The sequence below is a fragment of the Mauremys reevesii genome, linkage group 2, assembly GCF_016161935.1.
Source record: "Mauremys reevesii isolate NIE-2019 linkage group 2, ASM1616193v1, whole genome shotgun sequence".
Taxonomy (NCBI): Eukaryota; Metazoa; Chordata; order Testudines; family Geoemydidae; genus Mauremys; species Mauremys reevesii.
The window spans coordinates 260,084,335-260,107,262 of record NC_052624.1 but is presented as its reverse complement, the minus strand read 5'-3'; the positions used below and the strand labels follow the sequence as shown (position 1 = coordinate 260,107,262).

The following is a 22,928-nucleotide window of genomic DNA, read 5'->3' as shown; positions in this document are numbered from 1 at the left end:
GCACCTTCCCCACATCCCACCGCTGCCTTGCCGAGGGAGAGGCACGCTGCTGCCCCCACGAGGCCGGCCAGAACTCCTGGCAGGACGCCACGAAGCCCACGTCCTCCAGCAAGCTGTTGTTAAAATGCCAATAGGCCTCCCTGGCCTCTCCAAACTGAGAGAGGTCGTCACAGTTACCAGGTGGTGATCCGGCTGTAGTTGGATCTGGACCTGCTGGCGGAAGGACAGGATGTGATGGAGGGTGGGGTCCTTACAGTCCAGCGGGAGAGGGCTAAAGATGGAAATGGGCTTCCCCAGGGTGGAGAGGGAAGGCAACAGGGCAGCTTTAGGAAGGAAGGGCAGGATGGAGGTTAACACCACCCCTACGCCCAGTTCCTCCAGGGGTTCCAAGGAAACAAACACCCCCCCCCCACCGCCAGGCCCTTCTAGACCACCTCCCACACTGCGGCCTCCGACGCCAGGAAGAATACGACCTTCCTGTACAATGGCCCCACCACCCTCGCCCACGCCTGCACGTACATTTCGACGTGGGGCAAGGCGGGCACCAGGAGGCAGCGGACGCCGTGCCTCCTGGTCATCGAGGGGAAGGGGCCCTGGCCACCAGGGATGGTACCGGCGGTGGGGGTGGAATGCCCCCAGAGCTGGTGGAAGGAACGGCAGGGGAAGGAAGGGCCGCAGCAGGTGTCAGGGCCGCGGCAGGGAGGGTGGCCCCACTGGCGGGAGGTTTCTGTTTCCAGGCAGGGCCTTTGCCCTTTTTATTCCCCTGCCCCTTTTTGCCAGTGGAAGGGGCGGCCATGGCAGCGGCAAAGTCGAGGCTAGTGGTGACCAAGAGGCCAGCCGCTGTGGAGGGCAGGGGCGGTGGCAAGGGGGGGAACCACACAGTCATCGGGGGAGAGGGAGGAGTGGGAGTCAAAGCAGGGGCTGGGACAGGTGCAGGAGCAGAGTCCTCCTCCATAGTGGCAAGAGGAGGCCCCAATATGCGGGTCAGGCAATGGGCAGCCACTCCTCCCCGCTAGGCAACACGCAAGGGAAGAAGGTCCAGCAGGAGGGGCAGAGGGGATGGGGGAGAGGGAATGGGGCTAAGCACTCCTCCTTGCTAAGCTGTGTACAGGGAAGGAGGGCACCAGTGGACTGGGAACTACGGGGGGAACCAGGGGAAATGGAAGAAGCAACCGCTCTTCCCTGCTAGGCTGCAGGCAGGGGAGGAGGGCACCAGCAGTGGGGTATGCAGGGGTGAAAGAAGGGGGCACAGGGAAGGGGAGGGACTACAATATCAGTGGGGAGGCTGCAAACCATGTGTGTGGGGCAACTAAAAGGGGGCACAAGCACTTATGGAGGGGACGTGGGTACACAGGTAAGAAGGACCAAACTGGGGGGAGGGGGACAAGGGAGGGCAGAGGAAAAAGAAAGGGCCAGGCAAATCACAGGGGAAGGGCGGGGCAGGCAACTAAACCAGATCCCAAAGTTTGGGGTGGGGCAGGTAACAGACACTGAAGGGCTAGGATGGGGCAGGAAAACCAACAGAAAGGGAAACCCCTAGAGGGTCAAAGCAGGTGGCGGGCAGGGCACGCTGCAAGGGGAACGGGGCAAACTGACACAGGTGGCCCAGGGGGCACAGCAGGGAGGGGGCCCCACCAGCCAAGTGCAGCTGGGAGGGAAGGGTAAGTGCAAGGTGGGGAGGTATGTGTGCCCACGTGTGCATGTGTAACTCAGTCCTTCTGCTCACTGCTGCAAACAGTCCCAGGTGGTAAAAAGAGGGGGGGGAAACAAACATCCCCATCAAGGGGCAAAAAGCAGGTCCAGGTGGCACACAGGGTGATGGAGGGGGTGGCATCAGGGGTGGTGGCAGGTGAGGAGCAGCTAGGCGAGGGGGAGGGCTCCACCTCTATCCTCCATGCTCCCCGCAACAGCAACAGGTGTCACCACCACCCCAGGAGCAGAGATGTTAAGAGTCACTCAGTTTGTAAACAAAGCCCCTCTACAATGTCCCTTGGTAGGAATCCTCTTCTTCCTCCTCAATGGTGGCAGCAGCTCCGATGCAGCAGCAGTGAGCAGCAGTCAGTCGGCCAGGCAGGAGGGACCCCTAGGTGGTGGTGGGGCCCATGCTTCTCCCTCCAGAGGTGAGGGGGGGCAGCAAGCCCCCACCTCCCACATTCAGCAGCAACAGCACCTGTAGTCCAGGGAGGGGGAACACCAGCCAGCAGAAGCAGCAGCCCAGGAAGGGAGGGAGAGCTCCAGCCAGCAGGGTAGCCTGAGTGGACTGACCTTACCCTATCACAGGGTGGCTGCCTCACTCCCACAGAACAGGGGTTGAAAACAGCCTTGGAGAGGCCTATGGCTGGGATAAAAGGAGTGAGAACAACTGAGGAGTAGCTGACCACAGGTGTGGCCAGCTCAATCAGAGCCCAGCTGGCCCTGATAAGAGGGCTGGGGGAGTCTCACTCTAGCCTTGGAGTGGGCAGGGCTAGTTGCCTGGGAGCAAGGTACTTGCAATGGAGCAGTGCTGGGGAAGGGCAAAGGAAGCTGGGGAGCTCCATCTTGGTAAACCTCCAGGCTGCAGGCCTTGTTGAAAGCCTACGAAGGTACTGGGGCTGCATATGGGCAGCCCAGGGATAGGCAAAGGCAGCAGGCCCTACTCCCTTGCCAATGATGAGTGGCCATTACAGACTGCTGCTGGCTCATCTATGGGAACTGTGTTAATCTTTAGTGCAATATGCAGCCAATAGAAAGCTCCATAATCCCTCCCGCACAGACAAGGGAAGTATTGCCAGAGGTCAGAAGAAGTCAGGTGCAGGTAGGTGCTGGAGGCTACCTGAGTAGGAAGGGTAGGTCAGAAACAGCAGCCGGGGAGTTGGCTGTTGAGAGAGAGTGCCAGTTTAGGAGATAGCACTGAAAGGATGAAAGCTAGGCTGGGAAACACCCTGTTCCTGGCAAGGGGGAAAATGAAAGCAGCAACAGACAGATACGCAGGAGTGGCTTGCAAACAAGGGGGCCATGTGGATAGCTCTGAACAAGACAGTGTGGATAAAAATCAAGGACTTTTCTTTGGATTTCTTTAATATATCTTTTTTTAAATTTTATATTGTAAGTTTTTTCTTTTTAAAAATAAACCTTTTGAAAAATTAAATTTGGATTCATGACAATCTGTGCTATAATCTATTCAAATCATTTAATTAAATAAAACATGCAGCACCAATGAAGCCACCTCATAAAATTGTAGTGAGTTAAAATATGCTTTTTTAATACACAGAATTAGGAGAAAAACATCTTTAACTAATTTTTCAGGGCATACTTTATAACCATTCCTCAAATGGAAAACAATTATTCTTGGTTTGTTGATCTGACCCAAAAAATTTTGTTTTGAGTCAGTTCAACATTAAATTGCATTTTTTCCTGATGGCACATTGCCTCATGGGAATTGTCGTTTGGAAGCTTGTTGCCCCCATTCTCTCCAATGTGCCAGGCTCCCTGGCCAGACTAAACCTCTCCCTTATGGAAATGCAGTTGAATATTTTATTAAATTGATTTGAAACAAAATACTTTGCATCAGTTCAACAAAAACAAGATGAGCTTTCGTGGGTGAATACCCACTTCGTTGGATGACGAAGTGGGTATTCACCCATGAAAGCTCATGCTCCAAAACATCTGTTAGTCTATAAGGTGCCACAAGACTCTTTGCTGCTTTTCCTGAGTTGTGGCTCAAGCCCTCCTTGCAGTTTGCTACTTGGAAATGCTTCTTCCCTCTCCATGCATGGGTTGGGTCCTGGGTTCTTTTTTTGTGATGTCTGGTGCCTCCACCCAAGGTGGTTCCTCACTGTACCCAGGCCACAAGTGGTGCTGTCACTTTTGAAAATGAATAATACTACCACTACTTGCAAGGAGTATTAAAAACCCAGCATACATGTAACAATAAAATATATCAACATAAATCCCAACGAAAAAATGACGCACCTATCAAGAGTTAGCAAAGGGGGAGCTTTATTTGGAGAAGGAAAATAGGATCTAGAGAAGAAAATTGTAAGGTTAATTAATAAGTACTAAAATATCATCATATTCCCCACCTCCTAACACTCAACTGTTCCCAACACCAAGTCTTTTCCCTGGCACCTTCCCAGGCAGATAGCGTGCTGCGCATGAGTCAATAGATGAGTGCTGTAACACTGTGGATGTTGGCTGGCTTAAAGAACATGAGGGGGTTCCCTTGCTGAGGCTTTGTCACTGGTGCGGCAGGGCACTCTCCTGGCTCCCTGGTCTGACATCCTGTGGAGGTCTCAGCTGGACTGGAGATGCCATCAGATCAGATCTCTGCTACTCTGAAAGCTGGAGGGCCAGAGCTGACTGATCCACACACTAGATCCCACAGCAGTTGAAAGAGCTCTATGGGAAAAGGAGAAGACGGGAGGGGGGTTAATCAGAGACTCCTTGAGCTATTTTGCTTCTCTCAACTCCCAAACTCAGTGCTCAAAATTGAAATTAAAACAGTTTTTGTCTCTGAATCAGGCTGTGCTCTCCCACAGAGGAGTTGAGCAGCCTTGGCTCAGCATTTGCCCAGCAAACTGCTTGTGCTGATCACCTCAGGCAGAAGCCACCCTGTTGGCCCCAATAGTAGTCTCCGTAGTCTGTTGTGTCCCCACCCCTGACACCAGTCATGCTGGGAAATGGTGTCAAAGGGCTCTGGTGCCCATTATTATTATAATCCATAGGGTAGGACCCCATAAAGGCTCAGTCCAGAGATCCAGGACTGGCAATCTCCAAATGGAGGCTGAATGTCTATATGAACGAGTGAGAATGAATCTCTCTTTGGAAAATAACTAAAAAGTACAAACGGAAAACATATTTAAAACTGTGGTTTACATTAATCTACTATGTAAAAAGATGGACAAAAATAACTGAACTCTGTCTGGGGGATCTGTAGGTGAATGCATAATTGTTTCCTAACAGAATTCCTAACCCCATTTCAGCAGAGCCTAATGTTAAAAATGGATATAGCTCAAAAGCTCATCCCTAAGCACTGATGAGTCTCAGAAGAAAGCACAGAATGAGATTTACTGGAGCAGAGGGAAGAGGGGGAAAATGTTATTAAGTAAAGAGGAAAAAAGACTAGCATTTTCAGATGTTTTCACTGACTTTGACTTCATTTTGACAATAGAAGCTGTAGACCTTTGGATCCTGTAAAAAGTGGGTTGAAATCCTAATTCCATTACATTCAGTGGCCAAACTCCCACTGACTTTAGTAAAGCAGGGTTTTCACACTGGGTGTCTCAAATACAGCACAAAAATTCTGGTACACAAATTAAGATTTTTCTGCATGTAAACAGATAATGAAATACATTAAGTGATAACATTTAAAAAAATAAAAGGAGGAAGACACTAGAGCAAAAGAGAGAAAAACTCCAGAGGAAACAACCTCAGGAGAAGAAAAATCTATAATAGCAAAGAGATCAAAAGGATGAAGGAACAGGAATTTAAGTGAAGTATAACTTTAGAAAAAAAATGAAGGACAATATAGAAGTACAGGGATAGGAGAGAACAAATAAAGAGACAATGTAAATTATTTTATAAATTATAGTAAATTCAGTTAATTATTCACTTTAAATCAAGTCTGTGAAATTTGTCTTCACTTTACAAGTAGTGGAAAAGGGCATTAAAATCTATTGTTTCCACACTGTGTCCCGTGTTGGCCATTTAGGGTGTTTAGAGATACATTCAGGCCTATAAACTGTAAACACTGAAGGAGTGCAGTAGCAGGTGGCTTCCTTTTATGTTGGAAAGCACTGTGTGGTATTTTGAACTAGATAAATTCATGGAGGTTAAGTTCATTAATGGGTATTAGCCAGGATGAGTAAGGAATGGTATCCCTAGCCTCTGTTTGTCAGAGGGTGGATATAGATGGCAGGAGAGAGATCACTTGATCATTACCTGTTAGGTTCATTCCCTCTGGGGCACCTGGCATTGGCCACTGTTGGCAGACAGGATACTGGGGTCGAAGGACCTTTAGTCTGACCCAGTATGGCCATTCTTATGTCTTATTTTGAGGCAGAGCACCTTCTCATTACATCCTCCTAGAACAGTCCACCTTTGCACTGTTCCCCGTCAGGGTCAGTGCACATAAAGGATTCTTTTAGCCTGCAATTTGTGGTCAGTCACATCTTTCTGACAGTTATTACTTTCAAGCACAAAATGGCGTTGGTTTACTTGCATTATAAAGTGAGCATATTATAGCAGAGTAATTGAGAAGGCTCAAGAAGCCTAGTTCTAAGATCACACTTCTTAGGGCTTGTCTACATGGCTCCTAGTCTAAACTATTTGGGATGTAAACTCTAATGCATGCCAGTATGGTGCGCACTAACTGGCCAACGTTGATGTAGATGGTGTGCACTAAAAGTTCACTAGTGTGTGTTTATGTAATTCCTTTCAAATAAACAGTACTATATTCATAAGTGGCATTGCATGCTCTTTAGTGATGTCACCAGAATAGACAAAAACACCTCAGCACACCATGCTCTCAAACTCTCCATCAAAGCCTGAAGGGACCCTGACCCTACCTGTGGCCGCCCATAGGGCCACCCCAGAGAATAGTAGATTCACAAGATTGAGCCAGATCTTGGAACCTCCCTAAACAAGGTCTGGTGTGACACCATCAAACATGGTCACTCTGGCTAGCGCAATGGTCCTTAGTAGACTATGCATAATGAAGGATATGTTAACCTTCATTAGGGAACTTTTAGTGCATGCCAGAAAGGTCTATGTGGGCCATTAATTGTCAAAACACAGCAGTGCATTAGACTTTATACCCCAGCTAGTGAGAACTAAGACTCAATGTAGACAGGCCCTCACTATCACTAGATGGCACAACAGAGTAGGTTATATTTTGCTTTAATGAAAGTATACTCTTTGGTAACAATTTAAGGTTCTTACATTATGGTAATTTTATGTTATGGTACTCTAAAATGCCTTGTATCTGAGCTCTTTATCTGTGTCTTTAAAATCATTTGTATGATTAGAATTATAGAGTGTTTTCTGTATAATTTTAGGGTGGCAGAAACACAGCAGGATGCTGCAAGAGGGCAAGGGAGAAAATTACTGAGAATATTGAACAGTCCAAATTGGAAGCTAAGATCTTTTCATTGACATCTACAGGTTATAAAAGACAGATTGCCTCTGATTTTAATTATTATTTGTGTTTATTTGAGGGGAATAAAACCACATTATTTTTTCCATTGATGAGTCATTGCCTAACCATTTAAATGATGACAAATTGGTGGAGTTAGTTTAAACTCTCCAAGTAAAGTTTCAGAGCATCTATAAATATATTTTGCATTGACCCTTTCAGTGATTTTGAACCAGAGGCCACACAAAAGGCTAGGACATTCGAAACATAATAAACTTTGCATATTCCCAAGAGGAAGCAGTATCATTTAGAATATTTAATAATATATAACATGAGCATACGTGGGAGATCCAGCATCCAGGCATGATGGGTCTAGAGAAATGTACTTTGTCCTCCCACCACCACGCTATGAAAGTTAAGATGGCTCGAGGCTGTATTAATTGGCATATGCCTCCCCTCCACACACTGATATCTTCCTTAAAGGGAACATTATAAGGGCAGATGCAGACTCTGGAATCCCTATGTGGTGCTGTATGACTGAATGTGACCATTTATATAATTGATATTACCACTGTTATACTTTACACAAGATTTGTTGCAATTGTATATCATGTAAGGTGTCAGTGGAAAAGCTATGATTTGCTATTATGATTATCCTGTTTATATATGTACGTGGGGTCTGAATGAATGCTTCCCTGACAGCTAATTAGGAGAGGGGAAAGAGCACCAGCACATCATGCTCTCAAACTCTCCATCAAAGCCTGAAGGGACCCTGACCCTACCTGTGTAAATACAGTTTGCTCCTGTTTTCCTTAGATTTGCTAGATATTCAGCTGATGGATCGGTGATTTACTCATTGTAATCAACTTGGCTGGTGTGAGGTCACAAATTGTGTTAGTACTGAATCCAGGGGTAGTGAAATATGGTCATGGTAATGCTGGATTACTTTTATTAAACTCTTTCTACCTCAGACTCTGTGCTTGCGAGAGGGGAAGAATTGCCTTTTAGAGGCGCCCAGAGGATAGCGTGAAATTTTCCCGAGTTACTGGGTTGGGGCTAGAGCTGGTTTTGGTTATATTGTTGAAAAGAACCCCCTAGATACTGAGCCCAGCCCCTCTCGCTGTCCACAGCTACTGGCAGAAGGGTTACATATTCATCTTTGTATTTGAACTTATGAATATTGGCCCTGCACTGCTATTTTACATGTATTGTATTCCTGGGTAACAGCCACCAGATAAGATTTACTTCCAGGTTAGACATCTATGTGCTGATAGCCTATTAAGGACCACATAATAAACTCATCCGGCCCAGTAAACCTTCCTCTAGATGCCTCTGCAAGAATATGGGCAATGGCTACCCCTGTGAGTCATCAAGCCATGTAAGGACATGTGATATGCTCATGTGACCCTGGCCTCCATCTTGTGCCAGTAACTTTCCACTAACTGGGCTGTGAGCTTTGTTTTAGACAGTAAATTTCTAGGCACATGGCAAATGATATAAAAGATCCCTGAGATATCTACATTTTGCTTGTTTCCTGCCCTGACTCTCTGGACTGTGGATTTACAACAAAAAGGAGCATTTTGAACTATGGACTGAGGACTTTCCAATCTTTTGTAAGTTACCAGAGAGACTTTATAAGATAGCAGTCTGTTCCATCACTGCTACAAACCTAAATATAAGAATTTTGCAATTATTTGCATGTATATGATCTAGTAACCATTATCTCTCTTATTCTTTCTTTTATTATTAAACTTTTAGGTTTTAGTTACTTAAAGATTGGCATCAGCATGACTATTGGGTAAAATCTGAATTATATATTGATCTGGCTAAATGGCTAGTCTCTTGAGATTAGAAAGACCCTATATTTGGTTACCGGTAAATTGGTTTTCAGTAGCCACTCATCATAGAGTGCAGTGTCTGAGTAGTGAAACAAGGGCTGGAATGCCTAAGGAAACGGCATTCTTGACTTCTTGTTAACCAATGTGGTAAGACAGAAGTTTACTTTTGTTACTGGCTTGGTATAATCTAATGACAGAATAACCACCAGTTTGGGGTGCTTTTGCCCTGTTTCTCAGCAGTTTGTCCTGAATTTGGTATTCTCAGCTATGATCCACCCTAGCAGTGTGACTCAAAGGGAGCTGCGCTGACATTGAACCTGAGGCGGGCAAGAGGCTGCAGAGCTTTTGGTGAGGCTCAAGGGCTCCATCTGGATGGGTTGGTGCCTACATAAAGGGCTGTTGATCCATACAAATTTTGAGCAGCCAATGGAGCTTATTTTTCAGATGGGCAAACCTTGTCCCCCGATGGAAGAATTTGGAGGAAATCCTGCAAGGAGAACCCGAGAGCTTTCTTCCTCTCTAAACCGTTAGGGATACGCTAGTTCTTAGATGTCACTGTTCCAAGGAAATTGCTATTTCACTATGTAGTTATGGCTTTGCATAGATATTCTAATACCAGTATGTGCCAGGGAAATCCAATCTTGAACTGCAAATAATTATTTATTATTTATGATTATTCTGATTTTTCAACTATTAAAGTTCAAAGATCTGGTGCAGGAATTTTTGTGTAGTTATTTGATTTTAATAAACCAGGTTAAATGTGCCTTACCAGAACCCTAAAGCTAAGAAAAATATATTTCAGTGCTATATATTTTGCCAAAATGATGTACTTTACACACTTATTCCCTTGATTTTTTACAGCATGTTTTGCCTCATTACCTTGCCAGTTATAAATTCAGTCATGGTCTTGGTCTCACAAGGAAATGTGGACTGACAAATATAGCCTGTGTTACACTTTTTATTTAGATTTGATTAAAGTCAATTTAGCATGAATAATTTTGAAGGGAAAGTGACAGGCACTCACTGAGGTCTCAATACTCTTACATATATTATTGGCATTGGGTCTATTGATCCATCACATCAGAGTTGATAGACTATATAAGATTATCATTTAAATCTTATATTTCAGTGGGAGTCCTATAAAATAAAGCTGACTGTTCCACAGAAATGTAAATAGTTATTCTATGTATATGTAGCCATACATGCCTTGTAAATACATAATAATAATAAACAGAAATATTACTCTGTTAACATAACAAAATGAACCACCCCTGCTATTTTCGGGGCTTACAGGCAGTAGTTTCCCAGATAGTGCCCTAAGCACCAGACTATCTTAGGCCTTGGAAGAATAGGCTTCCTCTGTGATGCTGGGCAAGTCACTTAGATAACAGGCACAGAGAGCCTAACTTTACAATGGATACAATGCATTTCTCTACCTCAAAAGGGCATTGTAAGGATGAATATGTTAAAGGTTATGAAGCATTCAGATACTATGGTAAAGGAGGGCATATAAGTACCTTAGATATAAAATGGCAGAGAATGGGAGACTGACATTGCCTTCATAGCCTGTTCTTGAGACTCAGACCAGCAGAGGGCTGGGACAGAGAAGGAGAGGAGGAGTTATAGGACCAGGGGCTTGACTGACAGGTCAACATACCATCAAAATGAGAATAGCCAGCACAAGTCCCTAAACATGTGATCCCTACCCAACCCAACATTGGTTTTGAGGGAACAAGAGTGTTGGCTTGTACCAGCAGACAAAGTTGCAGCCCCTGAGTTGCTCTCTGGAGAAAAGAAGAAAATCTCCATTTTGCTATTAATCTGCTCTGATCCCAAGCAGATCAGAAGCACCTAGCTTCATGAAAGTGTTCCTCCACATCTAGCTTGTCATAAAAGAGAATGATTACTGAAGGCAACCCAATACCAACCAGCAGCCAGAACCAGCAGGGAGAAAGGAGAATGAGCTTGCCGAGGACTAGGACTAGGACTAGGAACAGAAGACCCACAAAAATCGCTAGGAGGAGAGAACTCTCTACCATGCTCACCCATTAGGCTGTCTTACACTGGAAGCCAAAGAAAGGCTGAGTTTGAGCGTTCACTATAACAAAGAGCCACCGTGGCTTAACAACCATGTAAAAGAAGCAGTGAGAGATAAAAAGACTTCCTTTAAAAAGTGGAAGTCAAATCCCAGTGAGGCAAATAGAAAGGAGCACACACACACTGCAAGTTAGCAAGAGAGTAATAAAGAAAAGAAAAAAAGAGAGGAGTTTGAAGCGCCAAAAAAAAAAACCAAAAAAAAAACAAAATGTTTTTTTAGTACATCAGAGCAAGGAACAACCAGTGGGGCCTTGTGATGAATGAAAAAACAAAAGAAAAAATGAAGAAGATAAAGTCATTGCTAAAAAACAAATTGGATTCTGGATTTCATTCTTTCTTCTTGACTTCATAGGGATTCCCCCTGAAGATTGGGCTGGCTTTTGTAGGTGACAAAGGTGAGAAAACTGACACAGATTGAAGTGTCAAGAGGATTGGAAACAGAATAATTGGACTCAACATTAACACTCAAGTCACCAGGATAACAAGTCACCCAGACCAGAAGAACTTCAGAAAAATGAAATGTGAAAAAACCAAAAAGGTAAAACACCTGTCCAACCTTTGTAACCTCGGCTGACTGGAAGTTAGCTAATGTAACCAATATATAAAGTTAGCTAAAAAAATCTCTGTGATTGATCCTGGGTTATAAAGTCTAAGTCTAACGTGTCAAATAAAGGCAAATTAAAAAAAAAATAGAAAAATTAAAAAAAATTGTCATAAACATAAAAAATAAAAAAACATAAACTACATGGTTTCACATCTGTAAATTCTGTAAAGGGAAATCTAATCTCTTACTAATCTATTAGAGGTCAACATAGAACACAAGAAACAGTAGGACAGACATAGTTAGATTAGATTTCCTCCTTAGATTTGGTCCTAAAGGTAAGGGAGGGTCTCAAAAATTAAGGTCAAGAAGGAAAGGAAAAGGGAAGGTAGGGATAAGGATGTTGGTTAAGGGGGAATGGGAAAGGGGGGTAAATGGTAAGGAATAATGGAAAGAAAATGAGGGGAGAGGTAGGTGGTGTTCCCTCAGTCCAAGGTCCTAGGACTTATTCATTATTCATAAATGATCTGGAGAAAGGGAGAAGTGAGGTAAACAGCAAAACAGAGATGCTTAAACTGATTCTAAAGTACTTCAGAAGGCAGAAGAGAAAGAAAAACAAAAAAAAAAACTAAAAAAAGTGATTGGGCAACAAAATGGCAAATGAAATTTAATGTGGATAAATGTGTAAATGAAAACAAAATGTAAAAAAAAAAAAACATACACAAAAAAAAAATACATACAACATGACAACAGAGTCAGGAAAAAGTCAAGGAGAAAGATAGGAAAGTTTCTCTGAGAGTATTGTGGATAGTGTTCAGAAGCAAAAAAAATGAACAGCAAAAAAAAAAATAAGAAAGGGGATAGAGAAAGGGGATAGAGAATATATTATTAATATTATATAAATCATATGTACGCTTACATCCCGAATACTGTGTATGGATGTCTCAAAGAAAAAAGAAAAAGAGATTCTAGCAAAAAAAAGTAGAGAAAAAAAAGAAAAAAAAGAGAAGAAAAAAGAGAAGGAAGAAAGAGAAAGATTAAAGGAAGAGAGGAGGAAAGAGAGGAGAGATTAAGAGAAGAGAAGGAGAGGAGAAGAGGGGAAGATGAGGAGAAAAAGTAGTAGAAGATAGACAGTAAAAGAAGAGAAAAAAAAATAATTATTTAAAGTTATTAGAAGAACTAGGGGAAATAAATGAAATTAAAAAAAAATAAAAAAAAAAAATAAAAGGAAGTTCTTCTTCTTCAACAAGGTGGAACTTACCTTGGGAGAGCTGTTGTGGAGGGGTTAAAAAACCAGGGGAGAGGGGGGGACTGGATAAGAGACTATAAAAGTGGAAAAAAATGGTATATAAGATTAGAGGTGGCTATGAGGATGGCAGGGTCTGAGTAGGAGGGGATGGAGTGGATGAGATGGAGAGAGATGATGGATGATGTGAGGATGTTAGCATCATTGATTCACCTCAGGGCCACCCACAAAGCAAGTCCCTCGTGTGATCTGCTTGCCTTAGAGTGGGAAATTAATACCATGAGTACTGTCTGCACCCACACTTAGCTAGCTTTTTAAAAAAAAATCCAGGATGAGTTAAGATATTGTCTGTGTACACAGGTAGGTGAAGGATATGCCAGCAACACCCCATGCTGTAGCGAGTCTGCAACTTCTACTTAAATAAAAACAACGAGGAGTCCAGTTTCACCTTAAAGACTAACAGATTTATTTAGGAATAAGCTTTCATGGGTAAAAAACCTACTTCTTCAGATGCATGGATGCTATTTACATACTAACTTGAAATTTACCTTCCTTTGGCAATTTCTAAAGCTCTCCAATGCACAGAATAGTATATCTGTCATAGTCCAGGGTGAGCTGTATCTTTGAACCCTCTCCAGTCTCTCCATGGTCACCTCATCCAAATGAGAGGCACAGGGCGTGCATGTCTCTCAGAGTGGAATCCTGCCATTCACCCCACTTTTAGACTGGGTCTCCAGGTTACAGCAGGCTTGTTCACCAACTGTTTTTCCTCATCAAGGTTGAGGCCACTAGAGAAGAACTTCCCTTTGCAAGTTATGATTAGTAGGAAAATGCAGTGATACCAGACAGGTTTTTCAAAATAAAGTATTTATCTATCCATAGGACCATAACAATCAGAGAAAAGGGTTAAAACAGCAAAATGCTTGTATACATATTGTCTTACCTAAAGCTCAGCACTATCTCCAAGACTTAGACCCAATTTAGCTCTCAGACTCTTGCTTTTCTGGGGGTGAATTACAGTAAGTTTTCCTGCAGTCTCTGCCTTGGATTCTCAGCTTCAGGGCTGAGGCTGTTAACAGTTTCCTACTTTATTGTTTAAAATTTCCCTCCAGCAGGTCCCTGGCTTTGTCTTCAACTGGGGTTGGTTATGTCCCCCTTAGAAAGAGACAAAGCAACAACAAAATCTTGGCACCTATATTGTCGGTTGAACTCTGGTGATGCAGGTTCTCTAAAACCACTGACACTGGTTTCCTGCAGATATGAGGGGAAAAACAAACAAACAAACAAAAACCCTACCACCCAGGTCCAAGTTATCCATGTAGCAGTCAGCATGATAAAAGTCAAGTTGAGAGCAAGATTGTAAAGGGTTTCATTCACCCCAGGAGCATCTTCTTATGGCCAGGCATGGCAGCTGTATTTCACTCTGGCCCAGTTCCCTCTGGTAGTGACTCTTCTCTAACTTGGCGTTCCAGCCAGGTCACAATATCAACGTCCGAACTGGCTCCAGCTCACCACTGCATCCGTCCCTTTTTGGGTAACAAAGTTCAACCCAGGCCATCCCTCCACACTGGGTTCCAGCCCAGGGACCCTATAACTAGAAGCCAAGGTTTGCACAGGTCCACCCCTTGCTGCTGTTTTCCTGGACTTCTTCCTACCCAGCCTCTCTCAGGCTTTCTTCCCCACAACTTCTCTAGGTTGACCCTTCTTTCAGAGCTAGGATCCCAGGGCTTATTCTCCCCACTGAGTTTCCTCCTCACGCCTACCCCTTTTCCCAGAGACAATGACTGCAGACTCCTTGCAGCCCTTTTCTACTACAAGCTTCCTCTCTTTATTAATAACCAGCCTGCTCCTGCCCAGTTCGGCTTCATGATCAGTTAAGCCTGGCTCTACCTCTAGTTGCAGCCAGGTAACACGACTGCCTCTCAGGGCCACATTAACCCCTTCAGGGACTGTGTGGAATACATATCTTGTCATGGGAGCACATAATAGTAATAAAAAATAGTACAGATCTCTGCAATGTTCTTCATACCATCCACCTGAGGTTCTTCTGGCAGACTGGAGTTACACCCCATTTATCATTTTTTCTGTTGTAGGATTCTGGTTATGTTTATTCATTTAAAGGAATATGACAATTTCAGACAGGCTCAGATTCTTGCTGTGGGTTAATTTATTCATTCGTTTATCTTTTCCCCATTTCCCCTCCCCCTCCGTCATTTCCTTTTTTACCAACTCCTATTATTAACTCTATGCTTTTTCTTTAATAAAGTGATTGTTCCTTCTTAAAACAAATAAAACAATAAAAAGTAAATTGGTCCATTTGGGATATCAGATTGTGCAGTAACTACCTTACTTTTTACTATCTAACTTATGATTGGAAGCAGATACTGTGATAATGTAGGCACCATCTACTAGAGGGGCCTCTGAACTTTTTTGGGCGTTCTGCCATCCAGCCTTGTTATCCACCATAACTGCCATGGTGCCTTGTGGAAATGAGAGGGAGACTTCCACTTCCAGGGGATATAGGGAGGGCATACACTGGGTTCCATCTTGTATGTGAGGAGCTGAGATTGCTTTGTGGAGTTCTGTCCAAGCCAGAAGCTGCTGTTAAGCTAATGACAAATTTGGAAGCTGCTGCTGACAGTCTGGAGGTAGCCTCAGAGGCTGTTGCTGGACTTCATTGGTGCCAGGGCAAAGAGACTGTTTCTGTGCCCAGAACTGACTGAGGTTGGTCTGCAGTGAAAGCAGTGTGAGTAACCACCACCATTTTTTTGTTTAGAAAAGTGCTTGCAAGGGAAGGGGGGTAGCAAAGAAACTGTAAGGGATTGCCTGAGTGTGAGAAGAGACAGGTGGTCTTATGGTCTAACCGGGATCCAGGGTTCCTGACCTATGGTTAAAACAGCTCCCATTTTCAGAAGGGTTGTGCAGCTTGGAATGATCCCAAGTTAGAATTGCTCTCCCTCTTGTTGGGGTTAGACTGTTATACTGGACCAGGAGAGTGCTGTCCCCAGCTTCAAGATCTGCAGGCGTGCCCATGCAAGTGTTTAGAACTCTGACATTCAGAGGCGTGCACACTGAAGGGTGGGGTGACTGGTATTGGTGTAAATGTAAATTGTTGTAAACTGCATTTATTAATTGATTTATCAAAGTTCCCCCTGCTGATTTAAATTGCTTATGGCATTTAAATTAATCTCAATCTGTTATTTTTTAAGTTAAGTAAGGTGTGTTAACTCTAATCTAGGAGTACACTGGATGTACATTGTTTTTAATTGGTACTTTTGAGTCAGACTCATTGCATAGATTACCTCAGACTTATTCCTCGAGGCTCTCAAGGCACGCAATTGAGTGTGTACGGGGCCCAGCTAGGTAAAGGCATTGCCAAGATTAATTTCCTTTACACATAAAGGGACTGAAGCAGAGGGTGGTTAGAGGATACCCACATACTCAGTATCGCCACTGGGACACTCCGGATCTCCTTTCTTTTCAACAACATCATGTGGTTGGGTATACAGGTGAATGTTGCCTTCTCCTGAGTAACCCAGGGACGAAAGAGCGGAAGTTACAATAATATATGAAGTCACATTGATTTCAGTTAGGCATTTTGTTTGTTTTCATAATGGCTTAGTGATACCCATAATTTCTAATATACACCAACATCATTTCAAATGTTGTCTCAGACAATGATATCTGTACATCAAACAGGAATTATATGCAAAACCTTTGTGAAACCCACAATGAATGACACACAGTTATATTTCCAATTTTTATTGATTTGGTGAGAATAATTCCATTTATTTTGTCAGAAATATGCTTAAGAATCCCCTCTTATGTGCTACGGCACTTTAAACTGAACTTATGCTCATTTTAGCTCATATAAAGATGAATGGAATTTATCATACAAGCCATAAACGTCCAGGCGTTTTTGCAGCTATATCCATCACCAAGGATTCATTCACTAAGGCAGGGGCTAAATTTGCAGAATGAAAATAGAAACCGGTACATAATTACCAAACACTTTTGGATGGAGCGTAGATATGTTCTTAGCTCTTTCAAAAAAACCCCCAAAACTTGACAGCGTTGGATCAGGCAGACATCAGCATCTCCTGAAATGCCATTTGTAATCTTGGCCAATTACCTCTGCTACAAACAGAGTGAAAAACCCAGCACACTGCATGAGATTTAAATGAAAAATGGCCTAAAATGCCATCTGCAAATCAAGGAATTTGAGTTAGTAGTATTGATATAATAATGATCCTCTTGACTTCATCTCAGGCTTATAAAAAATATGTGTCAACAAAATATCAGATTGCCTCTCTCAGACAATGTTATCTCCAGGTCAGATTTGGAATGGTTCATTTCATTCTGAAGATGGCCACTGGATAGTTTCTGAAAGACACTAAATTCTCTTCTGTTCCTCCTAAAATCTATGCAACATACATACAGTACCAGCTATGGAAAGCTTCCAGTTTCCCAGTGTCACATACCCAGGAAATTAGGTAATGTTTTAAGAGTGCTAGGGGTGGAGAAAGTGTAGATTCCATGCAGTATACATGAACTTCTGTGATGCAGCCTGTAACTGCCTCTGCTTTAGTACAGAAGTGTGGCCCTTGGAGACCATAAATTCTAGCATGCAGTCCTTCATGTGCACCACCTTTACAGTTCCCAGAGTTAAAAGTCTCAGCTGGTCCATGGAATGAACGATCACTTGAAGACAGTCTATCTTTTATTGCCTAATTCATTCAATCCAACAGGTCAGACACATTTTGCAAATAAGTTTATACTTTACATGACATTGGGAGAGTTCAACTCAAAGATGACATTATCTCTCTGCTCAGTTAATTTAGGCTGAATCAACTGTTTCTGCATTCCAGACGTGCTCAAATGCCTTAAATGTTATGAAATAATGGGAGAGTTAAGGCCAGAGCAAGAGCTTTAGCTGGGAATTTTGATACTTCCAGTTTTGTGTCACAACAGTAGTAATATTATGATATTGCAGTAGGATTTAAATATTAACATAACATACATGTTCTGTCACATACAGTTTTATGTATCAAATCAATCCTGTTTTGTACAAATGTTCAAACCATTACACTGGAGAAAAGCATGTAAAATCCATCAAGCAAATAATCTTGCATCTCTAATGTAATGTTTTGAAATTTCACCCTCAAGGTCTTTTAGGGAATTTAACAGTTTTGTGATTTGAGGCTTCAGAAGGAAAGCTCTGCAAATAAGCCCAAATCATATTTCTCAGCCATAGAAAAAAATATATAAAAATATTCAAGATGAAGATCTTATCTGAAGTGTTAAAGACTATAATATTGAAGGTATATTTTATTACTATTTGCAATTTAGGCAGAAAAATAAATATAAGATGTACAAAAAATAAGATGCATTATAAAAATAAATTTGTAATCCCATGAAGTCTGCATTAGTCATCAAAACTGGCCGTGGGACAAATGGATCTACTAGCTAAAAATATAGGACCAGATCTTTAAATCAACTTAATTCTATTGAATTCAGTGGGCTAATCCTGGAAAGATTTATTACTGAGCATGTATTACTAAGAAAAAAAAATCACATTAATTCCAATGGTACCACTCACAGTAGTAAATTCTATACTCAGGAGAAATATATCCAGGATTTCAGTCATAGGTATTTCTTATTGACCTGAATCTTTCAATTTCAGCATGAAATAATAAAGCACAAACTGAATAACAGGCACAACTTGAACACACTCCTGGGCAAAAAGTAGAAGAAAAATAGCTATTAGCATAACAATACCTACCTCTTATGGTGCCTTTCCTCAGTACATCTCAAAGCAGTGTAGAAATAGGTCAGTATCATTTATCACAATTTCACAGATGGGAAAACCAAGGCACAGAATGGGGAAAGGACTTTCTAAACCATCATCAGTGGCAAAGCCAGGAATTGAACCAGGTTTCCTAAATCCTAGACTGATGACATATGCAGAAGGGCTGATATTTGTGTTACCAAGTCTACGTGAAAGACATCATACAACAAGAACATTTCTTTTAAAAATAAAATAATTCAATAATTCATATTTGTATGCAATATTTATTGTTAAATGTATCTACAAGTTAACAGCCTTTTCAAGAATAATCTGGGCAAGCTGTAGTGAAACTGAAGTGCCATTTTGAGTTTTCCAAGAAGGATATGAGCAATGGGTTTTTTACTATCCCATTATTTTTAGCTCTCTTTTTTTCAGCTCATTATTATTTCACTTGCTGTATTCCTCTCTCATTCCTTATTTCTGTCTCCTTGGTCTTCTTATCAGAATAAAGGTAAGAACAATGCCTTGCAGTTGGGTCACTCCTGCACTATTTGTGGTGCAACTTTGAGGTTCAGTGGTGCCAGAACTTCTGCATTGAAAGGGAGCCTCAAAAGCAGTTGCTAGGGAAAGTGTTTAGTACAAAGGCAAGTTCTCATTGAAGCTTTACTATTGAGGAAAGCACCATTGGTCTCAGTGGTCCTGCTGGCAGAGTTCATCTTTTTTTTCCCGCTCTTTGTCTTGATCTTTCTAATTTATTAAAGAATGAATGTTGCACTTACACTTTTGTATTAGCTGGGCAGATGGGTCAGTGAAGAACAGGAAAGATAAGCAACCATCAGAGATGTGTTTAAACAAATATATTCCACTTTTTTTTCTCAGTAATAGATTCCTTAGACATTTCTTATTAATAAAGCATAAAAAAAGTAAATAATGTCTTTATATTTGTCAGATCTGGAAAATGCTTCTTCTCTATACTTTTGTACCCCAAGGAAAAATCCACTGTGCTCTCAAACACACTGTCCTTTTTTTCTTTGACTTTACATGTAATTGCTTCATTGAGTGCAACAACTCAAGAAGATATAGTGCATATTTAGTAATCTGTAGCAACTAGAACTGAGGAAATAATGCACATGAAAAAAATTAAACAAGAAATTGAACCTTTTTTTGCTTCTGGAATGATTGCAAACACAGCCTGATTCTCTCATGTTTTAGTTATTCAATCTACTCAATGTCATTATTTTGACAATATTTTTTTTCTCTCTGTGATTTGATCACAAACTGTTCACTGTGAGTATTTAAAAGATGGCATTAAAAATTTAAGCAAAGTGGATACTCTGTAATTGCCACATAAGTCACATGGGGAGATGTTCACACATATTGCTGGTAAGATGGAGAAGTCCCGTATTAAATGTTGACACTGCAGTACACAAAAGTGGTAATAATACATTAATGTAAATGTAGCTTTTGTGTTTAGAGTAAAATGTTTGTTTTACACAGAACTGGTTGGAATGCCAGAACTATATTTTCATCCCTCTGTCTCTAATGATAAGTAGCACGCAGCTATGATTGTGGCTGTGGCTAGAACTGGTCAGAACATTTTCAACTAAATGAAATTTCATCAAAGTCAAAACTTTTTGTGGACACATGTCACTTTCAATGCTTTTTTGTTGGAAAGGTTTTCAGAAAGAGACTCTCCTTCACCCTATGGCTTGGTGATTAGAGAAGTGGTGTGGGATATCTGAGAGTTAAGTGCAAGTCCCTGCTCTGCTTAATTCAGAGTGATCTGTGGCAAAAACCTCTGCTCGGAGCGGGGACTTGAACACTGATCTCTTCAGGTTTCAATCTGAAAAGGGACATTTTGACACAATTCTGTTTTGGCAAAAATGTTCAAAAGGTTTGTTTTCATTCCAATGTGCAACAAAAATAAATTTTAAAACCCCCCAAATGGGACTGTCATCCTCGAGCCTGTTCCTTGTCAGCAGTGGGCTGTGCGAGTTGTGGTATTTGATTTTTACAACTGCAGGATTGCCAACTGCAAGTGTTCAAAAATCAAGAATCAATGCTTTCTCAAACTCATGAGATTGTATTTAAAAATCATCATATACTACTAATAATGTGCGGGGGAAGGGGGAGTTATTTATTTGCCTTCTGGTTTTTGAGCTTTTATGGTGTTGTCTGGTCATGTGTTCAGCTTTTCTCCACAACCAGAGCTAAAAACTTTTTTTAAAAAAAAGTGGTGGAAGCTGAGATCTTGTTCTATGAAATCACTTGCCTCTGGGAGCAGGGACTTTACAAACACCAAATATTGCAAGATTTATGATAAAATCATGAGAGTTGGCAACATTGCAAAATATTCCTGTTTCAACATCATGCTCATCTGTGAGTCAGATCCAAGCAGAGCAGCAGGAAGGAGATGTGCCCTTTCACCCCTACCTAGACTTAGGAATGAGACAGTAAGAGTAAGCAGGGCTAATCAGCCATTTTCACCTTTCAGCGCCAGGAGAATTAGGTAGTCAAAGCTCCCACTGTCCAGTGCTGTTACAGTCCAGGAGTAAATTATGGACCACTGAGAGCAAGAAGGGAGGAAATGTGAATCAAAGATGTCTCTCTGAATCAGAGACTCTTGGAGCAATGCAACTTGCTTAGGGCTGTGCCTGAAGTTGCAGTCTATCCCATACTCATTCTATGTGCATGCATTAGACTAGTGTAAAGGGCATGGATGGTCACATCTCATGAGAAATTCCTCCTTCACTTCTCTGTGAATGTACTATCCCATATAAAATAATTGTAAGTACATAAGCTTAAAATTGCTGTCATAAAAAGATTAATTGTGAATATATACCATCAAAGCAATGAATGCTTGTGGAAGCAACTTCATTTTAAAATCTCTATAAATATTGACGTACAGAAAAGTGTAGGCAAGACCTTTTCATCTTTCTCATTGGCATTGAATTGTCAATTATCCTGAACATGTCTTTTTGCATGGCAACATGATGTACTGGCTTGCACAAAGCTGTTCCAACACAGGGTTGAATTTTAATATACAGTTACCAGAATAGGGAGATTACCGATGCAATTTCCTAAGTACTATAAACTTATTTTATAATAGTTAAGTGAGTTAGGAACCCCATTTCTCTAGGGAAATAATGACAGTTTGAGTTATTAGGCAATTCATGTTTTATTACTAAACATACAATAACGCACAGTTTATGTTAAATTAAAAAGAATAGGAAAGTAGGAAAACTATCAAGACAGAATCAGTTTCACATATTAGATTTTGAAGGGCTGTTCAATTTAAATCACTTGCTGTAACTAAATAACGGAGGTACTAATTCTTTAAAAGTTTTCTCCTTTTGCTACCAAATATATGACGCCACAGAAAATGAACTAGCAATGACGCCACAGAAAATGGCTATTGTCATAAACACCCTGAAAGAGATTTCACAGTTATAGCATGGTGTGGTGGGGCATACCAGGTCCTTTGAGTCCCCCTTCCTCCCATCCATTCCCTACTGGAGGCCTCATGGTCCTGCCACGCCACACCCCAGGAAAAGGAGCAGTGAAGGTGAGTCCTCTAGGAGTGCCTAGAAAGGCTGCAGGGAAGTGGCCAATCAGGGTGAAGCAGGCTCAGATAAAAGGAACTGAAGAAGCTGAGCAGGTCAGTTCCTGGTAGGGACTTAGAGGAGAAAGGAAGGTGTGCCTTGCTGGAGCTCAAGGGATCCAGAAGATGCGTTCTGGTGACACTGGCATTCTGTGAGGAAGAACTTCATCCCTGAAGTAAGGGTGAAGATGAAGGGGCTATGTGGGAAGTGCCCCAGGGAATAGCAGCAGCAACTATTGCAGGCATCATCACTTGGCTGCTATTTATAGGGTTTCTGAATTGGGACCCAGAGTAGTGGGTGAGTCCGGGTCCTCCCACTGGGGAAGTGGCCTAAGCCCCGAGAAGGAGATAAGACTTGTTTAGAGGCCCAAGTGATGGGCAGGACTTAAAGAGTCTCCAGGGAAAAAGCCCTGGGCGCGCTGCTTTATACCAGGGCAGACACAGACTTAATTCCAGAAGGGGCTGAGCACTGTGCCTAGAGACAGGGCTGCAGACACCAAGAAGGGCACAGGGACTGGCCTGTTGGACCTTTTACCCCAGAAGGGGTTTGTTCATTCATGAGTTAGACTAAGTGTGACTTACCTAGAGGGCTGAGCCATTGAAGACCTACTTGATGAGGTTAACAGCTTACAGGGGGTGCTGGGAGCAGAGAGAGAAAGTGCAAGTTCACACCCTGACAGGAGTTGCTCATGAGAGGTGAGTAGCT

At 42.2% G+C, this 22,928-nt stretch overlaps 1 long non-coding RNA gene across 2 annotated transcripts in view; it reads right to left on the bottom strand.

The window, feature by feature from the left end:
• Positions 1–3,920: 3,920 nt before the first annotated feature.
• Positions 3,921–22,928, bottom strand: part of LOC120399034 — a 70,112-nt gene continuing 51,104 nt past the window's right edge. For both annotated transcript variants that reach the window (XR_005594892.1, XR_005594893.1), the window contains exon 5: positions 3,921–4,377. This is a non-coding gene — a long non-coding RNA (uncharacterized LOC120399034). The remainder of the gene's footprint in view (positions 4,378–22,928) is intronic.